Source organism: Gossypium hirsutum, chromosome A10, assembly GCF_007990345.1.
Source record: "Gossypium hirsutum isolate 1008001.06 chromosome A10, Gossypium_hirsutum_v2.1, whole genome shotgun sequence".
Taxonomy (NCBI): Eukaryota; Viridiplantae; Streptophyta; class Magnoliopsida; order Malvales; family Malvaceae; genus Gossypium; species Gossypium hirsutum.
The window spans coordinates 41503976-41504547 of NC_053433.1; the positions used below are offsets into that span (position 1 = coordinate 41503976).

Genomic DNA, 572 nt, shown 5'->3' on the forward strand with positions numbered 1-572 from the left:
TGTTTTAGTTTTGAACTTTTGTTTAAGCATAAGTCCGGTAGTGCCTCATACCCAGTTCCAGCATCGAATACAGGTAAGGGATGTTACACTCAATGATTTCATAAGCCTCATTATAAGACTTAGAAAGGAGAGCACTGTTAGCAGAAGCGTCCACTATAATCATCGTGTGAGCATTGAGACCATCATAAAACGTTCAAGTTAGATGCAATATGGGATTCCATGATGAGGGAACTTTCTTAATAATTCTTTGTACCTATCCCATGCATCATACAAGGACGCATCATCCATTTGTTGGAAGGCAGTGATCTCGTTCCTCAACTTAGAATTCTTGCTAGGTGGGAAATACTTCATGAGGGATCTTTCTGCTAACTCTTGTCATGTGGAAATTGAATTTGGTGGCAGTGAGTTCAACCAGGCTCGAGCTCTATCCCTTAGTGAATATGGGAACAGCTTCAATTGTAATACATCTTCGGATACTCCGGCTAACTTGAAAAAGTCACTCACCTCTATAAATAGTCTTAAGTGGAGATGAGGATTTTTGGTAGACATTCCACTGAATTGGCCCATAGTCT

At 40.2% G+C, this 572-nt stretch overlaps 1 non-coding gene across 1 annotated transcript; it reads left to right on the forward strand.

Annotated features, from left to right (window-relative positions):
* Positions 1-214: 214 nt before the first annotated feature.
* LOC121208956 (small nucleolar RNA R71) lies at positions 215-321 on the forward strand. The gene has a single exon (XR_005904078.1). It is a non-coding gene; the product is annotated as a small nucleolar RNA R71 (small nucleolar RNA).
* The last annotated feature ends 251 nt before the right edge of the window (positions 322-572 follow it).